Source organism: Ovis canadensis, chromosome 21 (genome assembly GCF_042477335.2).
Source record: "Ovis canadensis isolate MfBH-ARS-UI-01 breed Bighorn chromosome 21, ARS-UI_OviCan_v2, whole genome shotgun sequence".
Taxonomy (NCBI): Eukaryota; Metazoa; Chordata; class Mammalia; order Artiodactyla; family Bovidae; genus Ovis; species Ovis canadensis.
Genome location: NC_091265.1, coordinates 59,894,515 through 59,908,777, shown reverse-complemented (window position 1 = coordinate 59,908,777; position 14,263 = coordinate 59,894,515). Strand labels below are relative to the sequence as shown.

At 48.4% G+C, this 14,263-nt stretch overlaps 1 long non-coding RNA gene across 2 annotated transcripts; it reads right to left on the bottom strand.

The window, feature by feature from the left end:
* Positions 1-2,855: 2,855 nt before the first annotated feature.
* Positions 2,856-10,417, bottom strand: LOC138427033 (uncharacterized). Of its 2 annotated transcripts, none has more exons than XR_011251874.1 (3): positions 7,391-8,472; positions 6,711-6,842; positions 2,856-3,309 (listed from the first exon to the last, which is right to left on the bottom strand). It is a non-coding gene; the product is annotated as an uncharacterized lncRNA (long non-coding RNA). The 2 variants fall into 2 exon arrangements; XR_011251875.1 differs by lacking the exon at positions 2,856-3,309 and adding an exon at positions 8,569-10,417 and having other exon boundaries at positions 6,522-6,842; positions 7,391-7,500.
* Between the last annotated feature and the right edge of the window lie 3,846 nt (positions 10,418-14,263).

The window sequence follows — 14,263 nt, the reverse complement described above, 5'->3', positions numbered from 1 at the left end:
CTGCCAAATGAGTATCCCAAGTTTCAGTTTTACTAGGAAAGACCAAACTATCATACATTTGTGTAACTACTTGGTGAACGTCTTTGCAGAAAAGTATTCAAAATGCTTAGATGGTCTGTAATGTCACCCAAAAAGCCCAGACCTCTGATCCAATCTTCACTGGTAAGGAAGATTCAGCTGGGAAAGGGATTTGCCCTTGGATGACACAACAAATCTATCTCCTTTATCAATTCAAAAAATCTCTTCAATACCATGCCAGACTAAGCCACCTTACCTTTGCATAGTAAAGGAGATTATCATATTGTATATCCAATTCCTCAAGCAAAACACTGAATTATCTATGACTGGAGCCATGAGAGTGTATCTGGTTCACTGTGTTAATGAACTACATCCATGACGTGTTCTAGTTTTAACTTCTTAGTATAAAACAATTCCTGGGGAATAATGCAGTGAATGGATTTAAGTTCTGCATCCTTGCAAAAACATTTTGACCTTGCATTAAAGTTTTACAGCAAGTCCAGTGTTATCACAGACCATCACAGGGGCACCATTGTGATCACACTTACTAATCTTGACTAGTCAACATCAAATTTTTTGAGACTTTTCTAAACATGCAAAAATAAGTCATCTTCAGATGCTGAGTAAGTCATAAAGTACCATGTCCAAAAGTTCTTCAGTGATGTCAAAATTCTCAGCACTGCAGATAAATATAATTAACTGGCTCATATTATTTATGTATGTGCTGTCATTAACTGCAATAGAAAATGTCACAAATGATTTATTTCACTTTTTCTCACAACTTATCCTGTAAGTTCTCAGCCATATCTTTTACTCCCTGAGCAACAGTGTCTCCATGTAGAACTTACCTTTGCAAACGCTTGTTTCTGTTCAGGTCACATGATTTCAGCTGCACTGGATAGACAATCTTTTATAAACTCACCATCTGTGAAAGGTTTTGATGCCTGGGCAATTTTTTCACTTATAAGTGTACTTCATAGCAGCATCACTTATTTTATTTGTATTTGATGATAAATGCTGTAGAAAGTTTAGCCTTTTTTTGAGTTCATGAAGTTTTTCATCATGCATCTTTTCTGTATACCAGTCAAAATTCTTACCATGGTTTGTTTCATAATGGGTGTCTTAAGTTGTATTCTTTTGACACAAGGTTTGGTTGCATATTAAACACACAGGGCTATTCTTAACTTCCAGAAAAAAAAAAAAAAAAAAGGCTCCTTCCCATTTTTCTTGAAAGATGCAATGCCCTGGATCTGTCTTTCATTTTCCCACTTTTGATAGAGATACAAAAAGAGAGTTCATTTTTCTTTTCTCTGAGAGAAGCAGCAGCACAAACCTGCTGGTAAATGGTAACTGACGCCGTTTTAAGGAGTAACAGGGAGGAGGAGGGACTATAGTAAACTGGAGAGCCTTCCAAAGGGAGCAGCCCTTAGTCAGGCAGGGCAGACTGTTGGTATTTGATAACACAGGTTATTGTCACCAGAGCTTCCCAATTTTTGAAGCCAGATATTGCATTTTATCTGGAGAAGGCAATGGCACCCCACTCCAGTACTCTTGCCTGGAAAATCCCATGGACGGAGGAGCCTGGTAGGCTGCAGTCCATGGGGTCGCTAAGAGTCGGACACGACAGAGCGACTTCACTTTCACTTTTCACTTTCATGCATTGGAGAAGGAAATGGCGACCCACTTCAGTGTTCTTGCCTGGAGAATCCCAGGGACAGGGGAGCCTGGTGGGCTGCTGTCTATGGGGTCGCACAGGGTCAGACACAACTGAAGGGACTGAGCAGCAGCAGCAGTGCATTTTATCACAAAATGAGCTGGCTCATTTAGCTATTGTAAATTAAAACAAAAAAATGTTAGACGCTGTGCAGGGCAAACAAAATAACCCTAAGGGTCACAAACACCCTCTGGGCACCAGTCTGGGGCCTCTGTAGCTCCACTCACCTCCTAGCATGCGGCCCACCACTTCCAGGGTAGTCAGGGCTTCCACCCCACACTGGCCCAGGGCAGCTTCATCCTGAGGGGAAATCTGCCAGAAGCACATCCTTAGCCTCAGGAGTGAGGCCCTTCAGGGAGCTAGCTACATGGGATAAGGAAGGAAAGGCAGAGCCAAGAGTATTCTCTTGGGAAGCCACAGGATTGGCAAAGGGCGGATGGCTCAGTGATACTCTGTTATCTTTGCCTAGATCTGGACAACGGTTTCCAGGCCCGGTCACTTCAAGAGTGTGCAGCTCCCGGCCACAGACAAGCAGCTGCATCTTGGCGACTGGAGAACAGAGAATAATGAGGTCAGGAGCTGGGCGAGGTAGGGGGAGGAGGATGGGAATCCAGGACAGTTCGTGGCTCTTAAGGGTGTTCGTGGACCAGACAGCATCCTAGAGAGTCACAGAAGGGGCACGTGCCCAGCAAGCCAGGCCTCCTGGGACCCAGGGTAAGGCACTGCTTTCCCGTTCCTCGGAGCCCTGAAGACTTCAGTCTCTCAGGTTTCATGTTTCAGTTCTACCTAGATCTTACCCGGGACACTGTTTCGCAAGGCCGCCGTAACCGTGGAAACGGAATCCAATGGCTGCAAAGCCGGAGCACGAACACACCCGCCACTAGGGGCGCATTGCATCACTGCCTCATGCCTTCCACTGAGGCCACACCCCCATCCTCTTCACCACGCCCCCTGCGATCCACGCAGGCGCAGGCATCGTCCTGGGCGCCCCACAGCTTTTGGAGGGCGTGCCCAAGATGGCGTCCTCAGTTCTCGGTCCGGCCTTGACGAGCTGGAAAAGTGGCACCCTGCCGGGCTGTGGAACTGTCGCAGATGATGGGATCTTAACCACTGGACCACCAGGGAAGTCCCCAAGTTAATGTATTTATAAAATATTCAGAACAGTGTTTGGCACAGAATAGATAAATAGCCTCTTGAATTAGACCTGTAATTCAAATGTTTCTCAGAATTCTTCAAATGCATCTCCTTACTCGAGTCCCACAGGTCAGAGGAGCAGACACATCAGAGCCCAACCCTTTTTCCAACCTAGTTTGTAGCCCACTAGTCTCCCAGACTAGCATTGAACCCAGTGCTTTTCTACCTCCAGGCCCCTGCCGCCTTACTTCCTACTTGGAATGCTCTTCTTTCACCTGTTGAGTTTCTTCCCATCCTTGGAGGCCAGTGGCTGAGAGAAAGGTGGTTGTTTCTTTGCTTCAGACAGACCCAAGGCCTGCCTAATCATGCTGTCGTGGTGTGATCTGTGGTTGAGGGCCAGTTTGTGGCGCTCCCGCTGCCCCCAGCAGCCTCCCACAGCAGCTCTAGATGAGAGGGAGAGACATTCGGCCAGTGGGTGGGTCAGACTTCTTGGTCTCTGCCTTTTCAGGGATAGGGGATTAGGAACCTAGAAGGCTAGACTGCTTTCTGGAGGAGACCGCTGGAGAGGCCTGCCTGACCTTACCCCTGGCCCACAGCAGGACGTGGGGGGCTTCCCCTCAGCCCCGCTGGGTTTGATGCCCATCACCCACATCAGTGAGGTAATGGGGACCATGTTGGCCAAGGGTGGCTCCCTCCTGGCCCCTAGGGAAGGGCTTCTGAAGTTTGGCCAGGCAGCCAGCATGTCCCCTGTATTACAGACAAGCTCAAGGGGCCTCTGAGCTGGGGAGAGATGCTGGAATTGTGACTGAGGGAGCACAGTCACTGGATCCTCGGAACCAGGCTCTGCCCTGAAAGGGGTGGGGGTGGGAACCCATGGAGGGATCAGCAGGGGAAGACAGGCTCTGAGTACCTTCAGGGAGGGGTATTTATAGAGACCCACCAGGAGTAGCCAGGCAGTGTGTGGGAAAGGTGCTGGTGTCCACTTCCTCCCCACTTCACTAGTGGGGCCACTGGCTCTTCTGCTTGGTGGGAGCATGTATCCTAACCCAGCTCCCCCAGGAGGCAACTTAAACTCTGTAAGTGGGTGTGGTACTTAAGACGGGGTGGGCTTTCCTCCTAGGCCAACTACCCCTACAGTCTCCTGAAGGAATGGCTGAGCCCCTGCCCTGTGCCCCGCCAGGTGGTGCTGGGCCCTGCAGAGCTGGCCCAGAGATGGGCCTGAAGGACAGTGCCCTTGTAGGGCTCTAGGGTGGTAGACCAGCTGTGGTGCCCCCACCAGTCTCTTCCACTTCAGAGCCCTCTCTTCACCCAGACGTGGCAGCTTTGGGTTCTCACAGACCTGAGTTCAAATCCCACCATAGTTTCCCTGGTGCCTCAGTGGTAAATGTGCCATTGCGGGAGATGCTGGAGACATGGGTTCGGGAAGATCCCCTGGGTCAGGAAGATCCCCTGGAGAAGAGCATGGCAACCCACTCCAGTATTCTTGCCTGGAGAATTCCCTGGACAAAGGAGCTTGGAGGCCTACAGTCCATAGGGTCACAGAGGGTCGGACATGACTGACCGTGCACGCACACATGCAGATTAAGCAATGTTAGCCCTGATTTTCTCAACAACTCTGCAAAGCAGGTATCACTGACTGCATTTTGGAAATGGGGAAACTGACTTTCACAGGCTAGGTTGGACTCGGAGACCTAGTAGGTTCTTTTTGCCATGTGCTGGCTGCCCTCTGGCGTTAACTCTGGTGCCTCTGTGCCTTTGCTCATGCGTGTGCAGAAGCCTGTCAGCCCCCACCAGGCTGATAGTGTCCAAGCACAGCAGGTCCCACAGCTGCTTTTTGCCCTTGCGCCTGCCAAGCTTCAGATAGATGGGCACCTTGGTGGACATGGCGATCTTACCACCCAGGCCTGGACAGTCTGCTCATTGAGACCATGGCCTCCTCTGTCTCCTCTCACCACCCTCAAGAAACACCATCTCCAAAGAGGGATTCTGTCACCAGAACTTGCCAGGGGGCTGAGGCACTGCAGGTGATGGCAAAGCAGCCACTGCTCTCATTCAGGAGGCCCAAGCCAAGGCCCCTTATTAAGGAACTCTTTTAACCAAGGCTGGCTGGCCCGCACCCTTCTCTTTCCTAGTTCTGCCCTGCCCATCCCTCCCCCCACCCCACCCCAGGCTTGCAGGCTGTGTCTCCCTCAGGCTTGTCCAGGTATGGGAGCCCGGCTTCCTGGGAGAAACTGTCTCATCATGTGACTGGAGTTTGGGCTGAGAAGACCTACAGGGGCCTGGTGTTCAAACTGGGCTTCGAGAGCCCTGTGTCCCAGGCCAACTTGGCATACCTCCCCTCCTGCTTCCAGCTGTTCTCTATGGGATGCGTGTTGTTAAAGGGAGAGGTTATTGCAGTGATGGGCAGGGGCTCCCTCGGGAATCGCAGGGTTTGACTGGAGCCCAGGCAGCCCTGTTCCAAGGTACAGACTGTCAGCATCAGGTCTAGCAAAATGGGTTGTGATCCTCTTGACCTCTTGGAAGGTGGGAATGAGGGAAGCTGGCCAGTGTTAGGGGAGGGGCAGAGGGAAACTCTGAGGCTGAGAGATGAGGCACCCAATGTCAGCTTGTGTGGGGGCTTGCCTAGGATCACAGCTGCCCCTGTTGGGTCCTGAGCTGGGGTCTCCTGGGATCCTGCCTCCAGTCTCAGGTGCTGGGAGAGTGCAGGCTCAGGGCCACTTAGGCTCCTCTTGCGTTTTCTGCACTGAGGCCTACTTGTTGGCCTCTCTTCCTGCTGCCTAGGGCCACTCCACGACCTGCCCACTTCGGCCAGGCCTACCTTGTCCACCCAGCCCTTCCTGGCCCTCAGAGGCAGAGAGGAGGGCAGTGGTGAGTTGATCCCGGGAGCCCTGGGTGGATAAGGCCAGGTGGGGAGCACACCCTGGCTGTCTTCTCCTTCCCGTGTCCGCCCACCACACGTGGCCCCGGGGAGGGGGCTGCAACCCGTAGAGCTCTTGAGCTCCAGCCACTTTCCGTGTTTGCTCATCTCAGCCAGGCCCCTTCAGAGGGTGAGGGGCCGAGTGGGGCTGGAGGGCTCCTGGGAGAGGCCCTGGGTGCCCCACCCCAACACCTCTCTCCTTGGGGACCACGATGCCTGATGAGGCGGGAAGGGCCTGGAGTGGGGAGCCGGAAGGAAGCAGGGACGCTGCAGGGACTCGAACCCCAGCCCAGCAGTGCCAGGCGTGCCACCACCAGCGCCTTTTGCTTTTTCCTGCTCATTTTCTCACAGACTTAAAGGTGAAAAGCAAAACCTGGATGCGGCCATGAGCCGCATCCAGGAAAAGAAACACCTGCGGCGGCTCCGTGACCCTGACCCCCCAGGCTCACTCCTCCCCGGACACCCGTTTCATAGGCAGAGCCAGGGGACACGTGTCCCCTTGGCTTCACAGAGATGTGTCTCCTGTCATGCTGCGCTGCACAGCATCCGGGAGCACGTGACATCCGACGGGCAGACCCACCCACGAGTCACATTCCTGATGTTTCTAGGACAGGGCCAGCGGTGACAGGATGTGTATGGGTACAGAAACCTCCGAGACCCTGAGACACTTGAGAAGTCACCTCTGCGTAGTAAGGCTGGGATGGGTGAGGAGAAAGAATTTTACTTTTGTTTTCTAGCTTTTCCATGGGTTGATTTTTTAACTCTATGCAGATTACTTTTATAATAAAAGACAAAAATCTTAAATCTTTCATCACAACAGGAAATCTAAGAGCCAGGGGAAACTTTGAGCACTCTGGCCTAGCACCAATGCCAACGGTCCTGCAGGTCTGCTGTGCCCCAGCTGCCTGGGGTCAGAGACATGCCCACCTGCCTTGCCTGCTGTCCTCCATCTCAGCCATCGTCAGCTGTGGAATCCCTCCTGGGAACTGCCTTGACTGGAAGACGAAGTCGGAAGCACAGGGTCCCCACCAGTCTCTCCTCTCACCGACTCAGCATGGCCTGCGTTCCGGGACCCAGAGGTACAAGGGGCTCACTGTGGACCCTGGGCAGTACCTCCCCCAGCTCTCCCTCTCAGCCCCTTGCCCGCAGCACCCACTGCTCCCAGGCCAGGCTCTGCCTCCCCTGGGCTCACGACCGGTCCAGTGGGTGCACCCCTCCCAGCTCCGTAATCTTCAGCCAGACGTTCTGCCCCGGCCTCTCACAGGGAGAGGGCTCCTGGCCCCCTGCTGTCAGCCCTGAGGAGCTCAGAAGCCCCTTCCTTTGCAAAGTCCAGATGAAAGGCTGAGAGGCTCAGAGAGGACCTAGACCTGCTCAGGGCCACAAACATCAAGCTGAGAGGTGTGAGCAGAGCTGACCCCGTTCACACACACACACCCCACACCCCAAGGCCTGGGGCCCACCAGGTGAGCTCAGAGCCAAGCCTGTGGCCCAAGCCTCCATCCCCTCACCCACATTCCTTGTGTCCCTGTGCCTCTCTCTAGCCCATCTCCCCTCACAGCCTTCCTTCAACTCACCCCCCCAAACATGCAACAAAAGGCAGGACTTACTTATTGAAGCAGGAGAGAGAGACGTGCATGGCCATCTAAGTCCCAACCTGATGATGAAGCAACAAAGCTCTGACCTTAAAAGGCCCCAGAAATGGGGGTAGTAACACACTCTGCAAGATGAGCAAAGAGTTAGTTTGACACGTTAGTGACGAGGCCCTCACTGTTTGAACTTCGGGAAACCCAGAGGGTGATCTACACAGGGAAACATGCCACCGGCTAAAGGCGTGAACATTAAAGTGGCGTCAAGAAACCACCACACGCTCATAGTGTGAGCAGATGTAAGCCCGTCACTGGCCACTGAGCCATCTGGGGGGCACAGGGCAGTGAGCAAGGAGGACTAGGCGACTGCTGCTTCCCTTTGGGGTCCCAGGGGGGAATGCAAGGCCATGAGGGATTTGCCCAAAGGCATCTGTGACAGTCATCTGTCATCACAAAATGCTGGACCCCAGCTGCTGTAGCCCACAAGGCAGCAGTGATAGTCTCCCACCTGGAATGCCCAGGGGCCTCAATCAGAACAGGTGCATGGTTTCAGAGGGTAACTGTGCCCACAACATAACCTGAAGTAGAAAGAGCAAAATAGCTACCAATTTAACAGTGTAAAATGAACACACATACATAGGCACAAAGACGTAAAAATAGTTTCAAATTTCAGTTGAAAATAACTTTCCACGGGTACTTCAGTCAAACGCAAATGAGACATGGCTAGGCCGGGGGTGCGGTGGGGTGAAGGTCTGCCCTGTCTACATCAGACAAAGTGAATTCCAAGCAGGCAGCAGTCAAACAGGCGGATCTTGGTCCAGTGCTGCTGCAGCAGAACACAGAGAACAGAGCTGCTGAGCCATCTTGGGGGAAGTGGGGAGAACCAGAAGAGGTGCTGAGAATGCAGCCACACTCCTCACATGCAAAACGACACAGTGGATTTGAACCAGATCAAAAAACACACAAAGGGACTAATCCAGAACGTGGAACGTATCAGAGAATACCTTGAGTGCCGTGGAACATTTATAAAAATAATACTCTAAGCAATGAACAAGGGGAACCATAGATTCAAAAAAGCAGTAGTGTTTAGAACTACTTCTCATCAGTTCTTCAAGTAACCATTCAGTAAACCACAGCCTGATTACCATAGGTTAAAAAAAAATGTGTACCATGAAGGCAGGGCCAGTCGTCATGTTTACCTGTGTTCCTGGGGACCAGCTCAGGGTCTAGCCATGCAGATGAGCGTTAGAAGTCAAAAGTTGAAGGAGGCGACAGCGGTTCACTGCTTCTCTTTGCTGAATTCCCTCTCCATGGGTCTGCCAGGCCCCAGCCACCAACTGGCATTGGTACATCCTCCTGGGTGGCATCAGTAGCCTCTCTCAGACAGGTCCCACACCTCAGTAGTGGAGGGCCCTGTCCGTGGTCACAGGGATGACAGAACCGCGGGGCTGGAGCAGGACCTCAAGCCACAGCCACCCCATGCCATTCTCCACCTCCTTCCGTTGTTAAAAGTGTGTGAGTCTGAACATGAGTGAATGAGGTATGGAAGACTCTAGAAAGAGAGTAACAGAACAAAGTCCAAGGAAAGCCGGAGAGAAGAATGAAATAAAAGCAGAAACTTATGAATTACAAAATGAAAGCAGTAGAACTACCTATTTTATCTAAAGCTGCTTCTTTGAAAAGGTCAGTAAAATAGAGTTCTTAAAAGACTATTCAAGGAAAAAAAAACGAGCAATAAGAACATAGTGAAGGACTTCCCTGGTGGTCCAGTGGTTCGGAGTCCACCTGCAGGGGACACAGGTGTGACCCCTGGTCCAGGAAGATTCCACATGCCACAGGACAACTAAGCCCGTGCTCCACAACTACTGAGCTCACCTGCCCTAGAGCTGGTGCTCCACAGCAGGAGAAACCACTGGCAGTGAGAATTCTGCGCGGGGCAATTAGAGACAGCCGTGCTCAACAACAGAGACTCAGCACAGTCAACAATAAATTGATTTAAAACAACAAAGTGAAGAAAACTACTAAGGATACTAAAATGTAAATAAAATGAAATGTAAAAGGATACTGCACACTAATACAGATGAACAACATAATTTTCTTAGAAAATAAATCTGAAAAGTGTATGATCAGATAGAAATATTGACTAGTCCAGGACTCAGTTTTCAAAGAACCACTCAACCTCCAAAGAGCAGCAGCAGAACACCCCACACTGTGTGATCTGGGAACTTTCCATCGTTACATGTTTCTGTCGTAACGGATGGGAAGGGTGGCGCTGCCACTCACCTCCCAGTGCACCCCTCACTTCAGCTTCGCACTGTTGGGAGAGTGATGCATGTTTTTACCCCCATTCTCAGGAAACTGGCTTTAAGAATTTAAGGAATTTGGCCAAAAGCATGTGCCCATAAGTAGCAAAGCAGGGAACAGGGACCAGCTGTCAGAGCTGAGCTCAAACCAATAGCCTGCAGTTATGTCTGCCCTTCCTGAGATCCCCACACCTGCCTGCCTGGCAAGGCCCCAAGTCAAGTCGACCCTATGGTTCATTTCTGTCGACAAAATAGAGCTCCAGGCCTGGAAAAGTTTGTTTCAGAAGTCATAGGAGGGCTTACTATCCCATTAATTCTTTTTTTTTTTTAGTTCTACCAGTTTATTGCTACCAGCCTGTCACCCTCTACCCTCATGCACACATGCTCAGTCATGTGACCCCATGGACTGCAGCCTGCCAGGCTCCTCTGTCCATGGACTTTTCCAGGCAAGAATACTGGAGTCGGTTGCCATTTCCTTCTCCACCATTAATTCTTAATCATTAGAAAATGAAAGGAGAAAAACCTGATGCTCCATCTCAAAAGATGCAGAAAAGACATTAATAAATCCCTATCTATCACCGATTTAAAAAATAAAATAGAAGCTTCCTCATTATCTACTGCTACTGCCAAGTCACTTCAGTCGTGTCCGACTCTGTGTGATCCCATAGACGGCAGCCCACCAAGCTCCCCCGTCCCTGGGATTCTCCAGGCAAGAACACTGGAGTGGGTTGCCATTTCCTTCTCCAATGCATGAAAATGAGAAGTGAAAGTGAAGTCACTCAGTCGTGTCTGACTCTCAGCGACCCCATGGACTGCAGCCTACTAGGCTCCTCCATCCATGGGATTTTCCAGGGAAGAGTACTGAAGTGGGGTGCCATCGCCTTCTCATTATCTACTAACAAATGATCCCAGTGCATCTAGCAGTGAGCCCGCTGACATCACTATGGAGGGATAGCGCTACTCACTCACTTACTTCTCACTTAAGGTTCACACTTTTTTCCCCAAACACTTGTGGTTTCACAGAAGACACTTTCCCAAACGTTAATTCACACATCTTTTTGCCACATCTGAATACAGTAGTCCTATTTCCCCCCCCCTTAAATCAACTAACTTTTAAAATATAAATTAACTTATTTCAAAAGACAGTATCAAGAAAGTAGAGTTGCAACCCATAGAATGGGAGAAAACATGAGGAAATCATATCAGATAAGGGTATAGTGTCCAGAATATATAAAGAACTCACAGCTCAATGATGAGAAGACAAATACCCAATTAAAAAGATGGCAAAGGATCAGTATAGACACTTCCTTAAGGAAGATACACATGACTAACACGTTAAAAATGTGCTTGACATTATCAGTCATCACAGAAAGGCAAATCAAAATTATGAGATGCCACCATCATTTTCACTCAGATGGCTACAACCAAAAAGGTAAGAACAAGTGTTGGCAAGAATGTGAGAAAACTGGAACCCTCATAAATTACTGATGGGAACATAAAACAGCATAGCTCCACGGAGAAACACTTTGGTTAAAGTTAAACATAGAGTTGTTGTATGAACCAGCAGTTCCATGCCTAGGTATATACCAGAGAACTTAAAACTTGTGTTTTCACAAGAACTTGTACACAAATGTTCACAGAAGCATTACTTCTAATTGCAAAAATAGTGGGACAATTTAAATGTCCAACTGATGAATGGATAAACAAATATGGTATATCCATACCATGAAATATTACTCAGTCACAAAGAAATACTGCTTGCCACAACATGGATGAACCTTGAAAACGCCATGCTAAATAAGACAGACACAAAAGGACAAACATCATATGATTCCACTTATACAAGGTATCAAGAAAAGGCAAATTCACAGAGCCAGAGAGTATAAAGGAACCAGGGATGGGGAGGGGCAGGGTTGGAAGATGGGAAACGGCAGGGGTAGAGAGCTTCTGTTTGAGATAATGAAAAGTTTTGGAAATGGATAATGGAAATGGAACATTAGTGTATGTGAACTAATGTGAACACATAAAACATTCACAACATACTGAACATACTAAAACCCACTTAATCATACACTTTGAAAGCATGAATTTTATGGTACTGTGAATATTTCAGTTAAAAAAAAGGAAAAATAAATCTAGCTAAAAGGAAACTTTGTATTACCACAAGTGGAAAACGAGGAATTTCAAAGTACATGTTAAAAAAAAACACATAAATATTGAAATTTGAAATGTATATCAGCAGATCACCCCAACTCATCCTGAGGACCACCAGCAGAACAATCACTCCCTTGGGCAACCTGGTGCGGGCTGCCTGTGTGGCCGCCTCCATTTGCTAATGGGTGGCTCAGAAGGGAACAGGATCACAATGTAATTACAGCCAATGCAAACAAGACAGGAGAGAAGCATGAGAAGGAATAAATCATACGGATGATATGATTAAAGATGACATTAGTTACTTAGAAACCACTTTGAACAGTGCTCACTCCATGGCAGGCCAGCACCAAGCACAAAGCTTACATTGCTCCATTAGTCCTCATCCCACTTCAGATAATACGATTACGCTCCTCTCCCTGTACAGATGGGAAAACCGAGGCAGAGATGGTCACACAGAAATGAGGCAGGCCTAGCATGAAAGTAGGGTCACCTGACTCGAAAGTCCACACTTTCAGCCAAGATGCTATACTGCGTCTCAACTGGCTCTAGTAATGAAATTCAATGTGTTTATAAAATACATAAAACCAGTCTTACCATATGCTAGCATAGTCAGAAATTTTAATAGAAAAATGTATCCAACCACAATACAGAATGCTTCTAGGAACATACTTCATAAACGTGCTTAATTTGAATGAAGTCTAAAATTCCCAAGAGATGTGAAAATCATCCTATCCTGAATTAACAGGGAGGCTAGTTCCTAAACGGGAAGTTTCAGTAACATGTATATAAATGCAATTCAACTCCAACAAAATCCAAATACTTGAAAAAAGAATGGCGGGGGCCTGTATTACTTATATTAAAGCAGATATTATAAAGCCAAATACTTAAAACATTGAGTTGGCACAAGAAAAGACATCAGTGGAGCAGACTGAAGAGTTCATGAACAGATTCAGAGTATTTAGCCCATAATTAACAAATCAGTAGAGAGACCAATTATTTAGTGAAGGTGTGGGAAAATTTGTTAGCCATTTCAAAAGATCTAAATTAGATTCTTACTTCATACTGTACACCAAAACTTCTAGATGGAGTAAAATGTTAAATGTCAAAAATGAAACCACACAAGAACCAGAAAAAGGACTTCCCTGGCAGGTCAGTGGTTACAACCCTGCATTTCCAAGGTCTAGATTCGAACTAAGATCCCACAAGCTGCGCAGCGACACTGAAGTACATAACCCTAATGATAAAATCAGATTTGGTTACAAAATTTAAAACCAACAGCAAGATCCAAGATGTAAACTTAAAAAGCAAATTACAAACTTGAAAAACATTTTGTAGTTCTCTACAGTATGTGTCCTCAACATAAAAAAGGATTCTCAGGAAGCGACGAAAATAAAAGTGAAGCACAAAGCAGATGCAGAGATCAACTAACACACACGGATTAGTGTATATTCAGCCCTAGAGTCAAAATGTGCAAATTAACACACCAAGACACTGCTTAAACTGCCGATCAGTTTGGCTTAAACTGCCAAGGGCAGGGCTGGGCTGAAGTGTGCTGGCCTTTCAAGAAGGCACTCAGAAAGGTGAGACCAAAGCCTTCACACTGGCCGTGCCCACTGAGCCAGTCATGTCACCAGTAAGAAATTCCCCGAAGGAAACAATCAGATTTCTGCACAATGACGTCTTCCAAGACAAAGAAAAGCATCCTGGTGTATTTCAACAGTAAATGAGAGAAAATCATAATCAGAAAACAGAATTGTGTTTGGTTGAAAAACAAACCCATACACATTACCTCTGAAGAGACGCAGGCCACTGCTGATGCACAGGTGAAACAATAAAATAACTGAAGGGAAGGCCTGGCTGTCTCACCTCCAGTCACCTTCAGTTCATCCCTAGTATAGACACCACGAGTCTGGTACAGGAGGGGTGGGCCAATCCTGAGGAAGGGCTGGGCTGGGAGGATGGTCAGTGAGGGGACAAACAGGCCACTGAAGCAGACCCCAAATCAACTGCCATGTGCCAGACAGGACAATGTGGATGTGGATGGTGGCCTTGAGACACTAAAGCAATGGTAAATTCTAGTTTGCACCACTCTGATAAGGCAGGAAAGCATGCAAGACATTTTGTAAACAGTCTGTCAGGCATGGACAGGAGAAAAAGGCAGTTCAGGGTCAGGCGCTGCTTTCCAGGACAGGATTCTCCTTAGACATTCTGGGTACACAGATCATCCTAGCTGACAGGAGTCAGCCACACAGGGACAGAGGTTCAGAATGCAAACCCTCCAGCTGAACTCCCTTCCTAGGAGGTGACCCTAGAATATGCCCAATTCATTCACGCTGGGTCTGCAGAAAGCTATTGGCATTGTTGGCAGTATGTTTTGGAGCATTTCACCTGTAAAGTCCACTGAACAGGACATTGCAAGTTCAACAGTGACAAGTAA